This window comes from Rattus norvegicus, chromosome 4, assembly GCF_021556685.1.
Source record: "Rattus norvegicus strain SHRSP/BbbUtx chromosome 4, alternate assembly SHRSP_T2T, whole genome shotgun sequence".
Taxonomy (NCBI): Eukaryota; Metazoa; Chordata; class Mammalia; order Rodentia; family Muridae; genus Rattus; species Rattus norvegicus.
This window is the reverse complement of record NC_141537.1, coordinates 31,664,494-31,688,340: the sequence shown is the minus strand read 5'-3', so window position 1 is coordinate 31,688,340 and position 23,847 is coordinate 31,664,494. Positions and strand designations below refer to the sequence as shown.

Here is a 23,847-nt window from a genome sequence, read left to right as displayed (position 1 = left end):
AAATTTTAAAAGTACTTTTTAAAAAGTCTTAAATAGGGGCTGGAGAGATGAGACAGTGATTAAAAACACACCAGGTTTTATTCCCAGCACCTCTATGGCAGTTCACAATCATCTATAACTCCTGTTCTAGGGGATCTGAAGCTCTCTTATTACCTCCTCAGGTACTAAACACACACATGGTCCACAGACATACATGTGAGAAAAACTCAGATGCATATAATAAATAAATCTTCTATTTTAAAACGTCATAATAAGGCATTGTCCGATGTTCTTTTCTGGGTGTTTTATTGATTTTTCATTTTTGTCCATCTGGAATACATTTTTCTATGTGGAATGAGTCAGATCAAGCTTCACATGTTTCTCCATGAAGATTCCCTCATCCATTGCTGGTAGGAATACAGAATGGTGCTACCACTTTTAAAATGAAACTTACTACAAAGCCAAATGCTTTCTAACCATAGGATTCAGGAATGAATTCACAAGTGTTTGTCCAAATGAGCCAAAAGATTACGTCTTCAGGAACGCCTACACATGAATGCTTACAGCAGCTGGATTCCTAATCACCCCAACTGAGAGACACCTTGTGAGTTCAATAGGAAAATGTACTATGAAAAGGAAATGGAACAACCTTTAGTAATAAGAAGAAATGAGCCAAATATAGATGACCTGAGACATAATGTCAAGGGAAAGAAGGCAGCCTGAAAAGATTGCCTATTATGCCATCCTCCTTAGAAGAAACAAAAAAACTAGAGGGACAATTAGAACTCAAAGGTTGATAGATTACATAGTTTTCCAGAGGAAGGAAATGGTAAGATACAAGAGATTTATTATGGTGATGGGCTCACACATTTATGGAGACTGAGAAAGCCCAAGATATAATTACTACCTCCAAGCCTGAAAATGAAGGAAGCCAATAGTATATACCTCAATGTGAACTGTGAGGCCCAAGAACTGCCATGGCTACTGGGTGAGAGTCCCAGTATTTGACAGCCATAAAATAAGGAATTCCGATATTGAAGGGCAGAGGAAAATTGATATCTTGGGCCCAAGAAGAAAGTGAAGAATTGGCCCTTGTCCATCGTTGGTTCTGTGTGGCACCTCCACAGACTGGCTGATGCAGTCCACATCAATCAAGCTGATCTTCATTGCTAAGTCTACTGACTAAAATGCCAATCATTTCATCAAAACCCTCAGAAATAATGTGGAACCAGCCATCCGAGTTTCCTTTAACGCCAAGTGACCCATAAAGTTAGCCGCATCATAGGGGTTTAGGGTAGCAATGAAAAAAAATAGAGCATGCAGAAATTTTAGGTCAATCAAACTACTGTGTGCTACTGTGATGATAGTGAACGCACAGCGTCACGCGGTTTATGACATATGAGTCATAGAGCCTAATGCAAGCTTTGGACTTTGGTTAACACAACATACTAATACTGTTTCCTCATCAGAACAAACCTACCACATCAAAGCTTGATGTCAATGATAGCCAAAACTGCAGGATGCAAGTATACGGAGATGTGATATTTATGTCTCCTCAGTTCTTCTATAAACCTTGTACTGTTTTGTGAAAGAATTTTATTAATTAAAGTAAGAGGTATTAATCATAAAACGAATGATCAGCTGACCTCAGTAAAGTTTAGAACTTCTGCCCAGAGGCCTACCTGGACCAGGGACACCAGACAGGTGCCCACCATAACTGTGTTCTGAGAGGCTTCACTCAGCAAATAATGAAAATAGATACAGAGACCCACAGCCAAACAGTAAGTGGAGCTTGGGGAATGCTATGGAAGATGGGGAGGAAGGATTGAAGGAGCCAGAGGGGTCAAGGACACCACAGGAAAACCTAGACTCAACTAACCCTGGGCCCTTGGAGGCTCACAGAGACTGAATCAGACCTAAGCTGTCTGCACATATGTAACCGTTGTACAGTTGAGTCTTCATATGGGACTCCTAAAGAAGGAGCTGTCTCTGACTCTGTTGCCTGCCTTTGGATCTCTTTCCGCTAACTGGAATGACTTGTCTAGACACAGTAGAAGATACACCTAGGCTTATTGCAGCTTGATATGCCACGGCTCCCCTCTTCTGAGGAGGAAGGACGGGGACATAGGGGGAGGGGAGAGGAGAGGAGGGACCTGGCAGGAGAGGACGGAGGGGAAGATGTGATTGCAATTTAAAAAATTAGAACTTCTATCAAAACATATTGAGAATAAATAGTAGGTCCAGTGAGATGGCTCAGAGGTGAACGTGCTTGCCACCAAGTCTGACAATGTAAGTGTAACCCTTCAATGCCTGGAATCCTCATGGTGGAAGAAGAGAACCGACTCTAAAAAGCTATCTGTCTCCTGACTTCTATTTGTGCTTGCACACAAAATAAAAAAAAATGTAATAAAAATGTTAAGGGAACAAAACAATCAAGATGTAACTGGGCATGGTGACACAGAGCTTTAATCCCAGCACTCAGGAGACAGAAGCAGGCAGACCTCTCAGTTCGAGGCCAGCAAGTTCCAGGACAGACAGGGGTACACAGAGAAACTCTGTCTCAAAACAAAATCATAAAAACAAACAAACAAAAAACAAAAAATGTACAGTGGAAGAAGACAGCAGGCATACTTAAGCCACACAAAGAATTGAACTCTAGACTTCTGTCTTAGTCACTGTTCTATTGCTATGAAGAGATACTATGACTAGGCAGCTGTTATGACAGAAACCCTTCATCTTAATTCACAGGCAGAGAGAGCAAGAGACTGAGCCCCCAGTGATACACTTCCTCCAACAAGGCCAGAACTCCTAATCCTTCTAATCCTATCAAACAGTTTCACTCCTGGGTGACTAAGTATTCAAATATTTGAGCCTAAGGTGATAGGCATTCTTAGTCCAACCACAACTAAATGAATATGGAAGGACAGACTCCTTACTTGAAGAGGTTTAGCACAAAAGAGACTCAAATTTAAATGGCCAAGAAACATGAAAAATGTTCAGTATCATTAGTTACCAGAAAATATTGCTAATTAGAAACACAATCGGCAATCTCACATACTCTAGAATGGTTACCCCCTGGGGAAAATGATAATATCAAATGTTGATGAAGAAACGGAACAACAGAAGCCACAAAAGGCCAGTAGGAATGAATATAAACTGGCAAAGTCATTGTTACATAACTAGACATGAACGAATGTTTATTCACCACAGATAGGGCACAGCCAACAGATCAAAGTGACAAATCAAGAAAGTGGCATCCCTGGAGCTTCCATTGCAAACTCTGTCCTCAGCAAATATTACTATTGTGAATCCTGTAAACTTCATAAGCATCCTGAGCCTTGTAAGTTTCACTTATGTCCTGAGTTTTATGAGCCTCTTCCCTCCCTCAAGGAGAAAATATTTCAATTAACTATCAATGTCATTTTGGAAATATTTTTGCTTGACCCATGTTTAAGCAACTCAACCCATTTGTGCAAGTGGAACAGAAATGCACAAGTGTGTATACAAGAATAAGAGAATATTCTTAGAATATTTTTTAAATCCACAAAGTAGAACCAATGCAAAGTTCATCCACAAAAGGATGGAGTTGTGGTGTATATGAAATGGAGCACCACACAGCAAAACAGATACTGATTTCTATGTATGACAAGACAGGTGATAGCATTTAGCAAGACAAGCACCATCTCCTTTCATTTATACGAACTTTGCAGAAGCCATGCTAATTTATGGCCAGAGAAAGGAACCAGGCACTGTATCTTTTCCTATACATATGTTAAATCCAAATGAAGCAAAATAGAAGATTCAGAGCTGCTTGAACCAAACAAGCATAAATTACATGAAAGAGACAGAAAAATAAATCCTATGTCACCTTTGATTGATTCATTGCACTAAAATATACTTGAATATTGAGGCTAAGATATGATGATCTCTAATTTTCAAACTACTGCTCCTAATCTAAGAACAAACAGAGATGTCCTCCTGATACCAAGATTTACTTTCCTAGGTTCAAACATGGACAGGGTGGGGGATGGGGAAATAATGAGTTGGGGGACGCTTAACCAAAATGAAGGCTATATAAGAAAGCTACACTCCAGCCTTGCTGTGCCTTCTGCAGTGCTGTTCAGTTCTCACTGTACAAATTATGTCATGGGTGCATGATTCATGCTCTGAGACAGAAAGTGGCAGTAAACATGCACTTACAAAATCACAAGTCTGGGGTGGCGAGAAGAGATTAGAGCCTAGTAACCTTAGCAGCAAAACTTAGGTGACCAAGAACTCCAGCTGGCTGCCTCCAAGCTCACAGAGGCAGCTTACCTTAAGGATCAAATGAGCCCAACCGCAAGCATGCTCAACAATACTTCAGGCTACATGTCACTTGTCAGGGCACTGCTTGCATGACCTAGAGAGGAGTCATATGGCAGACTGGGCTTCTAAAAATCACAGGGAGCTTTAATGAAGTCAGGCAGGCAAGACTCGCTAGGACAGCTCATCCAAGAACCGTAACTGTGCCATGTGGGGCCATGTAGCAGACTGTATGCTGACTCAGACGAGCAAGGAAGGGGCACTTCTGAATCATCGTGACCACATCCTGCCTCTCCCTCAGCTGTTCCCTAGAAACTCTGTCAATCTTCTGGGTGAGTTCTCCATCTGAAGTCCAGGTATGTTCAGTGCAATGAACGCCTGTGAACCCAGCTCCCTCTTGCAGCAACGTATCGGCTCTGATTCTTTCGATGTAAAGGTTGTGTGATGCTCTCACTCTAAGTGTGAAACTGAAATCTGTGCATGCAGACATGGGGCTGGATTTGGGGGTACTTTTCACATTGTGCTTTGATGGGTACAAAACCAGTATCTACCTCTTCTTATACGAACCCCTAAAAGATGCCTTTAATGGATTTAAGTCAGAAAGAATTGTTGAATAGTACTAACCAGAAAACAACTTGGAAGAAATGTGTTCTTTCTGAGAACTGTAAGACACATATTCATTACTGATAGAGACTAAGCGAGCCTCATCCTCTCCTGACTCACTAGGGAAGAATGTGTGGCAGGCAAGTCAAGTATCCTCCCAGATACCTTCAGATGCAGAATAAGACGAAAAGTCAAACGTTTTTCCTCGGGAAAGGCAATTTCATAACATTAGTACTTGCTGGGTATCCTGGGATTGGGATTTGAAATATTGGGCACAATATTCAGGAGAATTTGAAAATCAGACAAGCCTGATCATTGTTTCAAAGGCAAGAAATAATTTATAAAGGTTTTTTTTTTTTACCTAATAAAATGCTTTCGACTTTTAAACGGGATAGATTCACATGCTGTGAGATAATGCTGACAGAAAATTCTAAATACTCCAGTATAGACTAAAGTTACTTTGGCTATTCCATGCAGCTTATGGGTCCATTCAAGCGTTGGTTTGTTTGCTTTTGTGTTGTCTTCTGTTTTGTGGAAAACATTTTGCCATTTTGACAGGAACTGCCTTCTCTTGGGACTGCTTTCAACAGTGTGGCCATACTAATAGCATGAAACCTTCTGATGAAAGTTATCTTCCAATCCATTAACACAAGTGTGTTTCCATCGAATTGTACATTCCTTACTGTTATACACTTTTCAGTTTACACCTGAACCTGAATGGTATCATGCACCTAATTTCTTTTTCTGGGTGGCTCGATATTAACATGCACCATCACTAGTGATTTTTACATATTGATTTTTCTGGCCTACAACTTTCTAACAGTATTTTGGTGGGGTCTTGAGGTTTTGGGTAATTATAATTTTGTTGTCAGTAGACATAACCTCACTTTTCCCTTTTCTGTTGGGATGCTTTTAATTTCTTTCTCTTGCCACATTGCACTTGCAAGCTTTTACTATGAAAATAACCCATGAGAGGAGGAACCCTTGCCTCCTTTCTGTCCTCAAAGGAGGAGTTTCGCTATTGGCAACCACATCAGTCATGAGCATGGCACGCAGAATCTTTCCTAGGTTGAGTACGGCCCTTCTGGACCTAACTTATTCTGTTTTAATCAAACAGACCTTAAATTTTGTCACTTTCTCCTGAGTCTAATGATATGATCATAAAATGTTATGGTTTGAATCTGAAGTGTGCCTCTCTGGCTTTTGAAGGCTTGGTCCCCAGATGGTGACATTATTTGGGGATGCTGTTATAAGTCTAAAAGGTAAAGACCTAGCTAGAGGAAGCAGGTCATCAGAGGGAGATCCTTGGGGATACAGGACCTCTGTCACTTCTGATCTCCCTCCTGCCATATTATAATATGAACAACTGCCTCTGCCACCTTCTCCCACCACTACCATGCTCTCCAGCTCCTGGGGCAAAGCAACTCTGGACTGAGAGTCATGAAACCGTGAGCCAGAATACGCTTTTCCTTCCTTGTTTCTGCTGGGCAGTTTTATCCCAGCTAAGCAAATGTAACTAATACTTAGGACATGTGTGTTTTTATACTAGAAATGTGATGTGTGACAGTTGAAGTGTCCTTGTACTCGAGGGACCAGTCTCACTTTGTCTTAGGGAATGATCCTTTTAATGGGTTGCCAAATTTGGTTTGCTCATATTCTGTTGAAGACTTCTCTATGTATGGTCGTCGGGAATATTGGCCTATTCTTTTTGTTTCTTGTAGTATCCGCATCTGGCTTTAGGGTCAGGATAATGCTGAACTCGCAAAATAAATTCAGAAGATTTTTCTCCACTTCAGGGTTTTTCTCCCCCGCCTTATTTTTTAAGACAGGGTCTCTCATTAAACCTGTAACTCACTACAACAGCTAGTGAGGAAGCTCCAAGGGATCCTTCTGTCTCTGCTCATCCAGTACTGGAATTACAAGTGAGTTGTCCTGCCCAGCTTTTTATGTGGGTGCTAAAGATCTGAAACCAGATCCCTGCACTTGCATAGCAAATGTCATATCAACTGAGCAGTCTGCCCACCCCCATTTCTGATTTTATCTTTTTTCTTTTCTTTTTTGATTAATTAATTAACTTTACACTCCAGATTTTATTCCCCTCCTGGTCCACCACTACCTCTCCGCACTGTTTCACATCCCATACCTCCTTCCTGCCCCTCTCCACCCCAGTCTACACAGGGATGTCCCCACCCCACCTACCCTACCAGATCTTGAAACTTCCTGAGGACTCCAGTCTCTTGAGGGTTAGGTGCATCTTCTCTGACTGAACTCAGTCCTGGGAGTCCTCTGCTGTATATGTGTTAGAGGCCTCATCTCAGCTGGGTATGCTGCCTGGTTGGTGATCCTTGGTCTGAGAGATCTTGGGAGTCCAGGTTAATTGAGACTGCTGGTCCTCCTACAGGATCCCCCTCCTTCTCATTTTCTTCCTGCTTTCCTCTAATTCAACTAGAGGGGTCAGCAGCTTCTGTTCATTGGTTGGGTGCATATATCTGCATCTGACTCTTTGAGCTGCTTGTTGGGTCTTTTGGAGGGCAGTCATGATAGGTCCCTTTTTGTGAATTCCCCACAGCCTCAGTAATAGTGTCAGGCCTTGGGGCCTCCCCCTGAGCTGGATTCCACTTTGGGCCTGTTGCTGGACCTTCTTTTCCTCAGGCTCTACTCCATTTCCACCCCTGCATTTCTTTCAGATAGAAAGAATTATGGGTCAGAGCTTTGACTGTGGGATAGCAACCCCATCCCTCACTTGATGCCCTGTCTTTCTGCTGGAGGTGGGTTCAATAAATTTCCCTCTCCCCACTGTAGGACATTTCATCTAGGGTCCTCTCCTTTGAGTCCTGAGGGTCTCTCACTTCCCAGGTCTCTGGTACATTCTAGAGCGTCCTTCCAACCTCCTTCCTCCTGAGGTTGCCTGTTTCCATTCTTTCTGCTGGTCTTCAGGGCTTCAGTCCTTTTCCCCCACCCAATACAAGATCATGTTCCCCTCTCCCCACCCCCATCTCCTTTCCCTCTCCTGTCTCTCCCCCAACTTGCGGTTGTTTTCTCTCTCCCCATCCCACCCCTCACCACAAGAAGTGGGGCTGAGGCATCCTCACTTGGTTCCTTCAGCTTGTTGACCTTTTTGAGTTCTGGGGACTGTATCTTGGGGTTATCTTTTTTTTTCTTAGCCAATAAAGTTAGGAATTTGTTTGCTGGCTGTTTTTTCTCAACTTGACACAAACCTAGACATACTTGGGAAGAGGGAATGTCCATTGAAGAATCACCTCCATCAAACTGCCTATGGGCATGGTTGTGGGGCTTAGTTTAGTTGCTGACTGAGGTGAGAAGAGACAACCCACTAAGGGTTGCCTCATCCCTGCAGGTGAGTCTGGACTGTATAAAAAAGGGTAGATGAGCAAGCCAGGAGAAGCAAGCCAATGAACAGTTCCTCCACGATCAGTTTCAGTTCCTGCCCCAAATTCCTGCCTTGAGTGTCTGCCCTGGATTCCCTCATGGATGAACTATAAGCTATAAAATAAAAATAACACCCTCTTCCCTAAGTCTATGTTGGTCACCAATAGGAACCTAACTAGAAAAGTTTGCCAATTTTATCTCTTTTCAAGAAGATCAAATTTAGATCTTTTTCTCCATTATTGTTAATATTTTTCATTATTTCTGTTCTGATCTTTGCTATTTTAACCTGCTCACCCTTTTGGGTATTGTTTGCTATTTTTCTACCTCCTTGAGAGCTAGGGCTACTGAGGTTTGTTTGTTTGTCTGTCTTAATACGCATTTCTTGCTGTTAACTTCCCTCATGAATTTTGGCATGCTGTTCTTCCATTTCTGTTTGCCTTGGGACATTTTCCTGATTTCCCTTCCAATGTCTTCTTTGACTCACGATCACTAAGCATATTGCTTCATCTCCATGTATTTCAAACTTCCTGACTGCCTTCCTGTGGCTTTCTATCTATGCCATTGGGACAGGGAATGACACTTGACATGATTCTGAGCAAAAGATACCTGATGTGATTCAGCCCTTTTAAGTGTTTCAGGCCTTGTTTAAAGCGTGGTCTATCCTAGAGAACAGACTGTGCTGGAGCAGAGTGAGTTCTCTGCTTCTGCCTGACAGGATTTTCTTCCGTCTCACAATTCTATCTCTCCTAAAGCCAGATTCTAACCCGACTAACTTTACTAACTTCCTGTGTGAATGGTCTGTCCATGGTTGAGAATAGGACACTCAAGTTCCCCAGCTCTGTTGTATCTCAACTTGCATGTCCAGATCCTGTAATATTCTTTTTATATTTAGCTGTGTCTATGTTGGGTATATGTATAATTTTAATAGCTTCTTGATTCACATCCTTTATCGTTGTATAATGACCCTCTTTATCTATTTTTACGTTTCTTAATATGAATTGTGTGTGCATCTGTTTAAGTGTAGTGCCGTGTGTGTGGTTTCTTGCAGAGACCAGAGAGTAACAGAGTCCATCAAATGACCCATCCTATTTGGGTGCTAGGAGCTGAACTCCTCTGGAAGAGCAGCAAGTGTTCCCAACAACTCATGTACCTCTTCAGTCCTGCTTTTAGAGCCTTTTGCTTAGAGCCCATTTAACCAACATAAGCACAGCTACAGTTCTCTCTAGCCCTTCTGCCTGTCTCCATGACACTTTAATGTTTGAAATACCTTTTTCTCCCTTCACTTCCTATGCACACATGTTTCCATTTCTTTGGATACCATTATTTGGCTTTATTTCTTCCTTTGCGTGTTATAACGTCACAGCTCTGCACTCTCATGTCTTGCATTGGTGCCTGGGTATCTTGAGATGGAGACCCTTCTTCTAGCCTTTACAGGTATTTATGCTGAAATGGATCCACACTGGTTAGCCTGAGTTTCCAGATGGCTGGGTGTGACCACAGACAGGGAATGCATACTACCAAGTTCTCTCACTAGACTTGACCTTGGCTCTAAAGTCAAGTGAAACCAACGGCTGGACTACGGTCTCTAGGGATACTATGGGTGCACTGTGAAGTCGGACAGATTGCTAGCTAGGCGTTAATTACTGCTAATCATTCAGGGTCACAGACTGAATTCTCTCCCGGGCCTTAAAACAATTAGCATTCTGTAGTTGTCTAAGACTGTCAGCTAGGGTCTGAGTTTAGGTACAACCACTGCTTGGAATGGGTAGGTCCAGAGGCTACGCTGCATAAAAGTTCATGGTTGAGGCTTGTCTCCTCACTTGGGTGGAACCCCAGACTCCAGACTGGTAGACCTTTCATCTGTGTTTCTACAAGTGATGAGCTTGGCTTTGTGTGTGGGCTATGCTGTTGGCCGGTGTCTCTCCCCCAGCACCAGTGCAGTCAGGAGCACAGGGCTGCCTCTGTGTTCCTCAGGTTCCTTAGTTCTGCCTGACCTCAGAGGCCTCGCCCTGCAATTACCCAGTGTTTCCCTTGAGGGGAGACAGGAATGCACTTCCTGGTAGCATCTCAGAATGCTAAGGAAGCTAGCTAATCTACTGGGCTCTTTTCTTAATATGGAAACTGTAGGTTCCCAGCTGTCTATGTAAGAGAGGTAGGTGGGAGGTCAGAGGTCAGAGGTCAGAGAGGAGGCCATGTGATCCAAGACATTTGTCGGCCATGTAGTTTTCTCAGGTTCATTCTCAAAACAGAAGGTTCACAAAGGTGTTCTCGTCGTGGGAATGTGGTTACTTTCTACACTGGGGAGGTAGGACCCCCCCACTCTGCCATTTTGCTGATGTGACTCCCTCTAAGTATCTCTGTTATAAACATAATTTTCCACCTATAGTCTGCTAACAACAAATTAAACTAAACATAACATAAGTTCATGTGGCCAAAACTTTGAACAATTTCCAGAGAATCAGGGAAGCCTAGTAAATGAAATAATTCGATACATAAAGGTCAGGGGTCAGAAGCTAGTCTCAGCAGAGGCACCAAACAAGTTAAACAGCAAGCTGGGACCAGCAGCTTCTGAACCACAGCTCTAGCTACAGGTTAAACGTAAGTGTCTCTCTTCACCGACCACTGGAAAGATAGTGAGCCAATAGTCATTACTGTGTGCCTATCACACGCCATGCTAGAAAGTTAGACTAAAACAAAGTCTACTTCTGAAGACTCTCTAGCTGAAAGGGTAAACCATTCCACAGATGCTACAGCGGAGGTCCAGACTAAGTGTTATCAGACAGAGGGATGAACTGACTCTCTTGCTGATGCTGAGAAAGGCTCTTGAGGAGTATACTCAGACTTTCCTGTACACAAGGCAGGCATTCTACCACTGATTTACATCTCCAGCCCCATGACAGCTGCTCCATCAGGGGCACGCAGAATGAGCAGGAGATGCCTGCAAAGCCCTCTGAGTGAGTTTTTGTTTGTTTGTTTTGGGTTTCTCCCCCGTACTCATGTAAAATTCGTGTTATACTATTATGTGGTACACACACACACACACACACACACACACACACACGCACACATATCCTTATCTAAAAACAAAGCAGAATCAAACCAATGCCAAAATAGGCATTAACAGGGCTAGGATGTAGTTTGAGACATTTTTGGACATTCTTTATCCTGTACTTTGGAACTAAACATAAAATATTTAGAAAATAGTCTATTGTTGGCCCTAGTTTTATTTGGTAATAGCTGGGACTTTTTTTCTTTATTTTGTTCTACCAAGGAACAGATTCAAACTGAACAAAATAATGTGGTTGATCCACAAAGGTGCCTGTAGAGATAGAAATGACCAGTAAGTAGTGTGAACATCTTGATTTTAGGTCACACTGTTCTACTACTGTTTAATTTTTTTCCTTTTCCTGACATTCTTCAGAAAGATTTCTACAGCTTTCCTTGGTAATGTGTCTTCTCTAATCCTTGAGATCCTAGATCTCATCTACTACATGAAACACAGTACTTTAATGTTCAATTACTAGTTAAAGCCATATGTGCCCCTAAAGGCTATGATGAGATTTCTCAAAATCCTGACTTGTTCTGAAGAAGTAGATCACCACAAGGTCTGCAAACTGACTTTGGCCTCCAAATGTGTAACTCCATCCGCGAACGATTTGTCCAGTGATTGCAAAAACACCTTTCCATTAGGTGTCTAGGCTGTCCTTGTACTCATGTCTTCTTCTAAGCTTCATCACACTTCAAATCAGTCCAGTGAACGTACTACTTGCATATAAGTGTAACAACTGTTGTTACAAATTGAGTTGGGTCTTCAATAGCTATCCTTTCATTTCAACTCCTCTCTAATTCTCACACTAATTCCTTTAAACATTCCAGTCCCTCCCACCCTCCAAGAGGATTCACTTTGGTATGCTAAATATCCTGTTGTAAGATGTAGGGTGAACTCTGAAGGTACTTGGAAGTATTTTCACAATGTCATTTGGCCACAAAAGGGGAACAGAACAATCTTGGACTTGCCTTAGTACTTCCAGAACTCCTCTAGCCTTCTGAGTTATAACCAACTGACTTCTGAGTTACCACTAAACTCTCAAGGCAGCATACAGCAAATGTTTGACTGCAGCCAACTGAGTCATTGATTTTTGTGATCTATGGGAAACAAAGGGAGGATTTTAATTCATCTCAAATGACAAGCTAATTGCATCCAATTGCCTAAGAACTTACTAAAATAATGAAACCCAACACAACTGTATTAGAGACCGTCAGAACCCCACTACTAACAGGTCTGTCCCTGGATGTGCAGATGTGTCTAAGGTAATCATTTCTTAGGAACCCTTAAACAAGAGTATCTCTTGACAGCCAGAATGTCTTCCAGAATAAACCCGTCCTGACCAAGTCCTTGGCAACCAGCAAAAAGATTGCCACATCGAGTGACATTTCAGTGCTGTGTTCCTAATTCCTAGCTGGCATGAAAAAACATATCACATTAAAAATATGGGTGCCTCTACAGGGGTACTTCCCACAAAAAGACAGAAACAAACCAGGAAGCAAGCGAAGAAAGGTAATGGATTCAGATGTTGAACACTTGACTTTGCTTGACTGTGGTAATAACTTCACTGTGTATATGTATATCAAAACATCATGTTGCAAGCTTTTAATGTATACAATAATATCTTAGTTATGGATTCCATTGCTGTGAAGAGGCACCGTGCCCAAGGCAATTCTTATAAAGGACAGTTTAATTGGGGCTGGCTTTCAGGTCCTGATGTTTAGTCCTTTATCATCATGGTGGGAAGCATGGCAGTGTCCAGGCAGGCATGGGGTGGAAGAACTGAGAGGTCTATATCTTCATGCAAATGAAGCCACAAGCAGGCTGTCTCCCAGGCAGCTAGGAGGAGGGTCTCAAAGCTCAACCCCACAGTGACACACTTCCTCCAACCAGGCCACATCTCATAATAGTAGCAGCTAGGCCTTGCATATTCAAACCACCACAAATGAAAACCACATTGTTTGCATTTTTGTCATCTTGTCTTGAATCAGGAAAAAAGAATCTCTTGCTCTTATTTGGGAATCACTAATGTATACAGCAGCACATGGAGCCTGTCAGATCAATCCAAAGTATTTCAGCTTTGCTGTATTTTGAAGGAGGCTGTGTCTTTCTTACTAGTGAGGTCTGCTGGCTGTCATGATGAAGTCCTGCATGCCTGTGTATTGTCACCTACAAAGAGGTGGTGGTGATGTCATGCTGAGCATGTTGGGAAGACTGACATAGGAGACAAGGGGAAGCCAGGGAACTCTACTGCAGGAACATACGCTGGACATACCACATCCCAGGCCGTTCTGGCTACTTCTTCAGGAGGCAGGAGGATTGCCACAAGTTTGCACTGGTTTTCAAGGAAGCAATCTTATCTCAGGCCGGAGAAGAGAGAAATAATGGAAAGGGCCGGGCTTGCTCTTTCTATGACAGCTCAAGAACTGTCAAATGGGGTCAATGAGCAATCCTCAGACTCTCAATGACCTAAGAACCTTATGTCCCAAACATCCCCCCACTTTTGAACGAGAACATTTTGAGGACCAAGGCTTTTAAACGATAGATGTTTCTTGGACACAAACCATAGCAGAGAATTGGATATGGGAGTGGGTTAGCCCAAGGCTTCCATGTTCTGTTGGCCTTTTTGTGTGCACTTTACCTTTTGGCAATGGGAAGAAACTCCTGTAGGTCCAAGTGTTATACTGTAAGCCAGAAATCTCCGTAACCATCTCTAATTTCCTGATGATGTGGATTTGTCTCAGCCAGCTGTCTGTTATGCTGTGAAGACAAGAAAGGATGAGGTTTGGGTAAATCTTCTTTCCTGTGGCTACCCGCATAAGAAAGCTGTAGCTTAGTGTGTTAGGACCAACCAGGAATGGAAAGAGAAACTGCTATCAGGTAAGTGGCAAAGGCCTGTCAGATAAATCTACCACAACCTGCTACCCATGCAAAATGAAACAGACGGACCGTCTCCCGGCTAATAGTTACTTCTCACAGTCTAACTAATAACTACTTCATGCAATGAAAAGGTCAGACTCTAGAAATAGACTAGTAAATTCAAATCTATTTCAACACTTGCTGGTTGCATGGTGTTAGCCAAGTTGCTTCATCTATAAAAACAAAACTAAGTATTAGTGAGCTAATCAGGAATTTAGATCAATACCTGGCACATTATGTGCCCAATTGATGCTGTTAGCATCATCAAAAGGAAATGGAGACTTGTGAGATAGCTCAGTGGGTAAAGGCACTTGACATGAAGCTTGGCAACCTGAATCTAATTCTCAGGATCTACATGGCGGTAGGAAAGAGCCACCTTCTGCAAGCTGTCCTTATATCTCCACATTCACACCGTGGCTTGTTTATACATGTGTGCACACACACACACACAGGGGGTTACATGCACACGTAGATACATAACTAAATGCTGTGATTGTTTTCAACAGTATCAGAAAAATCCTTTCCCTTAGAGTGGGCACAAATTTGATCACAATCTATCCATGGCAAATTAGTTAACATAGGTTAAACAAAGAAGCTACTGAAACCAGACTCAAGACTTTAAGGCCTAACTGGCCTTGTTCTGTGCAATGACCCTCATGAACTGATAATTCTAGTCAGCTACTTCACCAAGACTTGAAGGTCTTAAGAGAGACTTTGGGTCGTTTAAAATTCACCATCACTGCTGGGGTAATTATTCAAGAAACATGCCCTTATGTGGTGGTTTGGAAGCATCCTCGTCCTGCTTATCTAGGGGAATTACTTGTCATGGAACACAGTATTGCTCTATTCAGGGAAACGTGACTTGATCAGATAGGGTCCATCCAACCTGTAGGGAGCAGACAGAGACAGCAGCCGGTGATTCCCCTACTTTGCTAATTACTATAGGTCCATGATCTAGAGGTAGCACTTCTGCTTTTGTTTTTTAACTACTGGCTTAAATATGTTAATCTTCTTCTAATCTCCATCTTTCCTAAATTCTTCCTCCGTGTTTAAATTCCAATCTGGTAACTTGACCCTGACTGTCTACTACTTGATTTAGGAGGCAGGCATGAGCCCCTCCCCACACACAGTGCATCAAAATGGCCTGTAGCGTGAGAAGGATGGTACTGGAATCCATATTGCATCGATGGTCAATCTGTAATTAAAAGCTTCATGTGAATCGCTTTTATGAAAACCAGGCACTTGGGGAAATGTCTTACTTCACATATACAATGTTCTGTCTCTTAGCCAAGCACACGTATTTTAAAGAGCTGCTCAGCAATTAATGTGTTTGGAACATGTGACTGATTAAAAATAGCAACACTGTGAAGTTCTAGCTTTGTTCTCTTGCCAGTGTTGGAGGTCTATGAGAGGAAAGAATTTAATGATCCTAGTGACTAGATAAAACCAATGCTTATGCTGCATTAGTCTACTTTGTCTCATTGAGTATGCACGAATCTGTACACAGAATCCAAATCAGGCATCACTGTGGGTGAGCATTCTCAGTTCAGTAGACTCTGTATGACTTTCTATTTAACATATTACCTAAATATACACACCTATATACACACAAACACATAATTATTTTCCATATAACTGAACTTGTTAACAGTAACAGAATTCAGAGGTGGCTTAAGAAAGTAAATCTTTGTTCTTGAAGTTCACCATAATCTAAAGTTTGTTTTTTCAAAGTTTGATTTTGTTGTTTTGTCTACTTTTTTGTTTGTTTGTTTGTTTGGTTGGTTGGTTGGTTTTTAGAGATGTAGTTTCTCTGTGTAGCCCTCACTGCCTCGGAATTCACTCTGTAGACCAGGCTGGCCTCAAACTCAGTCTACTTGCCTCTGCCTCTTTAGTGCTGGGGTTAAAGACGTGCACTGCCGCCAACAGACTCCAAAATGTTTTTTAATTGTATTGTATTCTGTGCAGATAGGTGGTTTTGCCTACATGAATGTCTGTACATCATGTTCTGTGTGCCTGGTGTCCTCCAAGGCCAGAAAAGAGTGTCATATTCCCTGAAATTATAGTTAGAGACAGTTGCGAGCCACCAATAGGTGCTATATTTTTAACTGAAACTTCATCTGTTATATTTTAGTTGTATTTACCCAATATTTAAAACTTATCAAAAACCAAAGGCCAGATAAATTAAGAGCTAAGTATTTTAAATACATACAAACTTTGGGAGATAACATAGGAAATTATGTAATCTTAACATTAAATGAAAAGGACAAATGACTTAACTTCAGAAAACAATTAACACTCTAGTCAATAAAAGGCACCAGTCAAAGGATAGTGGTTGAATTAAGCCTTCCACAATCTAATTACCTTCCTTAGGTAGGGCTTGTAGGGCTTGTTGCTCTGTGGCCGGGCCTGTGTTCCGTATATACGAGCCCTAGGTTTCACAAACCCCAAAACAAAATAAAACTAAAGACTTTGCCTTTGCAGAGCTGATTTCTGTAAGGCTCTTTCCTCTCAGCTACTTTGTTTCCAGGGGAGTTGACCCCAACCAGAGAGAGTGGAAGATGCACATCTCCCTGTTGGCACAGATCTGAACTGCTCACAAGGTCTACGTTTGAGACATAGGAATGAAATTCAGTTGCTGGCTTCTCAGGAACCCACTGAAGGGGTGGGTTGTCCCTTCTCTACTGGACTTGGTGCTGGAATAATATAAGGCAGGGTCATCAAAATAAAACCCAGAAGTGAAGCTATTGTTCAAGGACAAAATGGGAACACCATAGAGTCAAGAATTAGGCCTGTTGTTGCATGGTGGGCACAGCTGGTAGACACTTGTGGGGTTGGGAGAGCTATTGGTGGGGGAAAAGAGAGGTGGAGGAGAAAGGGTAGGGGGAGTGCCAAGAGTCTGGATAACATGATTTGAAGTGTGACTGCAGAGGTACCTGATACCACTCTATCCCTTGGCTTTTTAGCTCTATATAAACAGATACAACCCCCCTCAGTACCTGGAGATTGAAATAAAGGCTTTGGAAATAATGTTCAAATGCCCTACCATGAAGTTGTATCACCGACCTCGCCCCAAGCCCCCTCACACCTTTTTTAGTTTGTTGGTTTAGATCCTTTGGTTTTGGTTACTTACTGTTTTGCTGTTTGTTGTTTCTTTCGGTTTCTTTCTTTCTCTTTTTTTTCCTCTTTGAGTTGGGGGTTGTCCTAATTTTCCCAAGCACAATCCTCCTGCCTTGGCTTCCTGAATCTGGAGCTCACCGTACTCCACCTAACAGTTGTTTGTTCTCTGTATCTCTATCAGCTGGTGGAGGAAGTCTGTCTGATGACAACTGGACTAGGCACCAATCTATGAACAGAGCAGAATATCATTAAAAATCATTTCACCGTTGGCTTTTATTTTATTTTATTTTATTATTTTATTGCCAGTCATGTTCGCGTCTACCCAGGTCTCTGGGCTCTCCAGCTTCCGGTTCCTGGTCACCCAGGCAGTGTCGAGCCCTGCCTTGACTTTTATGTAGGTCCTGGAGAAAGACCTTGGTGATCACGATTATGAAGCAAGTAACTGAACAACTAAGCCATCTTCCCAGCCCCCTAGAGTATTTATGTATATATTGATATAGCTGGTAGTGATTCATTTTGTTCTGAAATACAAAGTGAGACCTTAGAATAAAAGAACATGGTGTTATTGATCAAGCTCACTCATACATGGACGGGCAGAATAGCTCATGACATAGAAGTAAGACTGAAGAATTACCACTTCTAAGCTGACCAGGGCAAGTTCTGTAATCTCTCTGAAGCCTAGGGTTGATGTAAAATAAATAAGTCAATGCACATAAAGAGATGGCTAACACAAAAGCTTGAAGACCTGAGTTTGGATTCATTACCTTTAAATATAAGATAGGCATGGTGGTGAACAGAGACAGAGAGGTCTCTGGGGCTCACTGGCCAGTCAGTCTAACCAAAATGTCAGCTCTTGGTTGAGTAAGAAATCCTGTCTCAAAAAACAAGGAAGAGGGAGCTGTTACTTGGCTCAGTGGTTAAAGGCATCTTCCCCCAGGCTTGATGGCTGACCTGAATTCAATCCCAGAACTCCCAGGTTAGACAGAAAGGCCTAACTCTTGCAAGTTGCCCTCTGACCTCCCAACATGTACCATGGTAATGCATACCCATATACATACATATACACACACTAATAATAGTGATGATGTTGGTAATCATGATGATGATGATGATGATGATGATGATGATGATGTGGGAATCAATAGAGGAAGATACTTGCAATGAAACTTTGGCTTCCACATGCACAAAACATTAATTTTTTTAAATTTATGCACCCACCTTCTACTAAATAGAAAATAAACTTCAGTTATTCTCACTTGTATTTTAACACTTTAACATATACTAATTGTTTTTCTGTGCCATGTGTCTGAATGTCACTTACAAATCTGGACAGTTGCTATTATACAAGTGACAAAGGAACCCTAGGTTTTAAGGTTGGCCTTTTATTTGCCACACACACACACACACACACACACACACACACACACACACACACACACATCTCTACAGAACACAGAGAATAGTCACAGTGAATTCTCACCTATACACTTTAGAATAATTAAAAAAAACCACTTAATTTGAATTGCCAAAGATAATTGAGGCCGAGTCACTGAAAACACCCAGCAAGAGGAGGAGAGAGGACTGCAAAAGGCACTTCTCACACACAACATGGCGAACAGTTGCAGGGGAGCAGAGATAGATGATTTGATTGGGCAGCCATTATTATAAGAGAAAAATAAGGTGGGAAAAGACTAAAACATTTATCAAGAAATGATGAAAGCTAGCTGTGGAAAAGGATTCCGCCAGGGAGAGTTTCTGTGTGTCAAAGGAAGTCATTGTGCAATGTGAAGCAGAAAGTTTGAGGGGGAGAAAGCAAGGAAACCCACCAGCAAGATGCCACCCTCCCAAAGCCACACTCAAGAGAGACATCTCACTGTGCTGTGGTCTGAACATCTTGTCTTGGCATGGACAAGGGAGAACTTTGAGGGCACTTTCAAAAACTATTGCTCCACAAGCAAGAATGGTGGCTCATACCTGTAGTCCTAGGCTGAGGCAGGAGGATTGCTGTGAGTTTAAGGTCAGCCTGGGCTACATGATGAGCTCTGGACCAGCCTTACAAGAGTGAGACCTAGTTGGAAAGCAGAACCAAACAGAAAGATAATACTTCCATACTAAAAGGGGAATGCCTACAATCTCACACATGTGACAACGGCAAATGAATAATTCTAAATTACTCTCCACACGTAAACGCTGAGCAGCGTTTATATCTTTGCAGATGAGATGTTTCTGCTTCCAGAACTCCCAGGTAATTGAAATTTATGAAGGTGTTGTGTGGATGATGAGAACCGCTTATGCACTCCTACATTTTCCTCCTCTTTTAAAAATGTGTATTTTGAGGTTTGAACTAATAGTCCACAAAAATGTTTTGCTATAAAGCTGATTAGACACATCGCCAGGGCTCAGATCTGGCATCATATTTGGAACATCAAACTTTTTAAAGCAACAACGTGGATTAGAACGCCAGAGATATGCAAAACGAAAGTAGCCGAGCCCCAGTATTCATTAAATTAATATGATTTGTCTAACTAGGCTAGACATCTTAAGGGAACCGACAGTCTTGCAAGATTTCCAGGACTTCCTGTGTCCAGTGAGCCACTGTTGGTCATTTCTGACTTCCACTTCCTCTCCAGTTCTGTTAGGCAGCAGGTTTAGAGTACACAAAGACTTAAATAAACTAAAGGGACACACAATTACTTATTTAGTATGCCAGTGGATTAAATTTGAAATTGTTATTTTACTTTTATTTTTTGTGTTTTGCCTGAATGTGTGTCTATGCACCCATTTTGCAGTGTCTGAGGAGGCCAGAAGAGGGCACTGGATACTGCAGGACTGGAGTTACAGATAGTTGTGAGTGACCATGTGGGTGCTGAAAATTGAGTTCAGGTCCTCTGTAAAAGCAGTCAGTGCTTTTAGCCACTGATCCATGTCCCCAGCCCAGGTTAAATTTCTTTAGAGATTCCTGAGGCTAACCTTATGCTCTCTCTTGGGTACAGACTTCTTACTTGATCTCAAAGGGGATCATCACCACTCCTTAATTTCTCTAACAGAATATGGAAAAGAAAACTCTTTGTTGAAGAACAGAGACCGCTTTCTGCCTGGGTGTGGCGTACACATGTGTTTGCATGTGCTTGTGCATACACATGTGGAGGCCAGAGGGTGTCTTCTCTCTATCTATTTCCTCCTTGTTTTCTGAAGCAGGGTCTCTCCCTGAACACAGAGCTCACCACTTGCCTACACTGCCAGGCCAGTGGGCTCCCAGCATGTCCCAGTGTTAGGATCTCAGTACATGTTACCATAGCTGACTTTTCATGAGTGCTAGGAATCAGAACTCAGATCCTCACACCTGAACAGGCACCATTCTACTCGCTGAGCCTGTCCCCCAGCCCGGACGAAAGTAGCAGCCGCAGTGGCTGCCTCCACATTCTGCTCCTGAAACCAGCAAGTGGGCTTTTACCTGACATGAGATTCTCAAGCTTCAATCCAATGCTCTGAATCAGAAGACCTGGAGGCCGGGCCAGCAAACCGTATCTGACCAGCTCTCAGAGGACTCCAGTGATGATAAAATTAAAGAACCTTCCTCAAAATACAAAACTGGTGCCTTCGGGTTTTGCTTTCTTTGTTTTGTTGACAGGGTCTCGGTGTGTAACCTGGAAGGCCTGAACTCGTTCTATAGACCAGGCTTGCCATGAACTTACGGAGATCCACCTGCATCTGCTGCCTCACTAAAAGCTTCTGGGGGCTGGAGAGATAGATAGTTCAGCTGTTAAAAGCAGTGACTGCTCTTCCAGAAGTCCTGAGTTCAATTCTCAGCAACCACATGGTGGCTCACAACCATCTGTAATGGAGATCTGATGCCCTCTTCTGGTGTGACTGAAGACAGCAACAGTGTACTCATATACATAAAATAAATAAATAAATCTTAAAAAAAAGCCTCTGCTACTACACTTGACTCATTATACCCTTTCTATAGAGAAAGAAAACAAGACTTAAAGAAACTAAAATGGCTTCTAATGATTGGGACGGTGAGCGCAGAGTAAAGGCTTGGCCCAGTTTCTTGTAATTCTTCCTTTCCACATCACTGAAGCCGTCATCTTAAATAACTTGAGCTTTTCATCACAGGCGCCCGCTTCCATATAATACTTAGGATGCTTTGCACAATGGTCCCATGCAACAGAGCTGTGCCTAAGGTAGAAATGGTTTGCAGTATTCATAACGCTGGATCACAGAGTAAAACAAAACTCAAAGATCGACTTGGCTTCCAACTCTCTTCATTCAAACATATGCACGATGTTCTGCTGCGTCACAGTGCGTTCAAAACTCCTACAGCAGAAAACCAGAAACACCCTCAGTGTCCCTCAGAAGGGTGTGGTTAAGCCAAAATACGTCTTCGCTGTGCCCTATTCGTTTATATTACATAATTATAAACATCCTATCCTCTACGATCAATCATGGATTTATTTCGAAGAACCTTCTTGTAATTTTAGCCTAAACTACCTCACATAAACTGCCTGAATTCCTCTCACTGGGTGGGGCTGAATTGTCCTTCGTAACTTGAAGCACTGTTTCTGGGTTCTCACACACGAGGAGTACACAAGAAGCGACTCTCTGGCCTGTATTTCAGGATTTTACAGAATGTTTACTGAAGCCTCCAGATCACCTCACTAACTTAGTTGTACCCAGCATTTCTTCACCTCCTTTTGTTCCTCAAAACAGAAGGGAAGTCTGGAGCATATGGAGCAGCTATTTTCAACCTGTGGGTCATGACCCCTTGGAAGTTGAATGACCCTTTCACTGGGGTCACCTAAGACCATCTTAAAACAGATATTTTCATTAAGATTTATAATGGTAGCAAAATTGCAGTTATAAAGTAGCAACGAAAATAATCATAGTTGGGGGGTTACTACCTTAGGAACTGTATCAAAGGGTCACAGCATTAGGACATTTCAGAACCGGTGATGTAGAGCAAGGACAGCTCTACGAAATAAGGCAGGGGTTTTCCGTCTAACACTAACCCTCTCTATCGCTTTATCAGTCTCTCTCTCTCTCTCTCTCTCTCTCTCTCTCTCTCTCTCTCTCTCTCTCTCAAAAGCTGTTAAAACCCAAAATCTTCTAGGTCCTCATAGCCTGGGGCTCTCCAGCTAAGATGGGGACAAATTGCTCTCCACACTGGTTCCTCCAGCCCTGAACCCCCATCTGCTTAACACTCTGGAAATGAGCAAATGCCCAATAGGTAATTAATGAACTGTGAAATGCCTTCACAGTCAGGTGCCTTCTCTCTGTCAGAGAGCCCCTCCCAGCACACCCTGTTCTGGAAGGAATAAAAAGATGAGTTGGAGGGGTGGAGGAGGGGGAGGGGAGGAGTGGGGGAGGGAGACTTTAATTATGCGTATTGAGATGAGCAATGGTGAGCTCATTTATCAGGATAGTTAAAAAATACTTAAAATAAGACAGTAATAGTGGCTTCTAAATACTGAAAACATGATGTGCAATTTCTGAAATACGTCAAATGTTGAATGATTCACATATGAAGCTTTAAGAGGTGTAGGAAGCAGGATATGGACGAAGGAGAGGTATACGTGAGTTGGTAACTGGGAAATACCCATAGCACAGCCTGTACTTTGACCCGAGATGAAGAGAGAGAAAAGGGGGACAGAAGGAACACGAGTGAAGGGACAGTAAAGACAACAGTCATAGCTGTACTTGCTTGCCTGAAGCAACCCAGTTTTGACAGCTTGCCACCTTTTTAAAAGTAGGAGTATTTCATAGAATTACTGTGATGATTAATCTCCACTGTCAATTTGATTGGATTAAGAAACACCTAGAGCATTAATGAGGTGCTCCTTTGGGTGTGTCAGTAGAGGAGAAAGCGCTCACTGTCCCCAAAGAGTTGGGGTCAAGAACCCAATAAAAAGAGAAAATGGAGAAAGCTGGCTGAGATGGTGTTCCCCTCTGCGTCTGAATTCACCACGATGTGAGCAGATTCCTACCACCTCATCTATGACCCTATCTCTAGACTGTAGTCATCGTTAGCCATAATAAATCCTTCCTCCCCTAAGTTTCCTTTGTCAGGATTGGGTCACAGCAACTAGAAAACAACAAATACAAACACTAACTTGTGTTACTAGTGGAGAACTCAAAATAATTCAGCTCTCTGGAGCTGGAGACCTATCCCAGTGTAGATGAGTGCTGGCTGCTCTTCTTGAAGATGCAGGTTCGATTCCCTGCACCCACACAGCCGCTCTCAACCATCTGTAACTCCAGTTCCAGTGAATCTGATATCCTTTCTGGCCTCTGTGGGCAGTGCACACTCATGGTGAACAGACACATATGCAAACAAAACGCCCTCACGCATAAAACAATTTTTTTTAATGTATGAAAGAATGTGGAGGTTCTGAGACAAGTTCACTCAGACCAGGACTTCACTTTAGATCCCAGGGGCTTGCCTGTGCTGATGACTTCTCTACAGTGAAGGTGCATTATCTGTACAAACA

The 23,847-nt window shown here is 42.4% G+C and overlaps 1 long non-coding RNA gene across 6 annotated transcripts in view; it reads right to left on the bottom strand.

Annotated features, from left to right (window-relative positions):
• Positions 1–23,847, bottom strand: part of LOC147994733 (uncharacterized) — a 95,068-nt gene that overhangs the window by 48,092 nt on the left and 23,129 nt on the right. For 3 of the 6 annotated variants that reach the window (XR_015686359.1, XR_015686358.1, XR_015686357.1), the window contains exons 2-3: positions 17,370–17,582; positions 13,962–14,080 (exon numbers count right to left, since the gene is read on the bottom strand). This is a non-coding gene — a long non-coding RNA (uncharacterized LOC147994733). Of the gene's footprint in view, positions 1–12,812; positions 14,081–17,369; positions 17,583–18,120; positions 18,228–23,847 lie in introns of those variants that run through there. The other 3 variants (XR_015686356.1, XR_015686355.1, XR_015686360.1) reach the window with 3 other exon arrangements.